This window comes from Salvelinus sp. IW2-2015, unplaced genomic scaffold, assembly GCF_002910315.2.
Source record: "Salvelinus sp. IW2-2015 unplaced genomic scaffold, ASM291031v2 Un_scaffold3642, whole genome shotgun sequence".
Taxonomy (NCBI): Eukaryota; Metazoa; Chordata; class Actinopteri; order Salmoniformes; family Salmonidae; genus Salvelinus; species Salvelinus sp. IW2-2015.
The window spans coordinates 34,475-34,966 of NW_019944919.1; positions in this window are offsets into that span (position 1 = coordinate 34,475).

The window sequence follows — 492 nt, forward strand, 5'->3', positions numbered from 1 at the left end:
AGCCCTCGGCTCTGCAACAATACAATACCCCATTGTCAAAACCAGCCAGGTTCAGGCACTGTACCGTACACAATGCCTGGTAGAAATTGCTTGTCAATATTTACCATTGATTGATCTCTTTCCCAAAAGATTATGCAGGAATTCATGTGAAAGTACAATTTTGATTGTCACATGCTTTGGTAAACAACAGGTGTGACAGCAGTGAAATGCTGACTGACGGGCCTTTCCCAATAATACAGAGAGAACCAATAGAAATGGAAGAGAATCGAGGAATAAATGCACAATGAGTAACGATAACTTGCTATATACAACGGGGCACCAGTACTGAGGTCCGACTGTGCAGGAGTATCCAGAGGTAATAACGGGCAATACATCGGGCACGAGTACGAGTAATTACACGGGGCACCATAGGACTGAGTCGATGTGCAGGAGTACGAGATAATTAACAATGGCTATATACACAGGCACCATATGAGTCGATGTGCAGGAGTA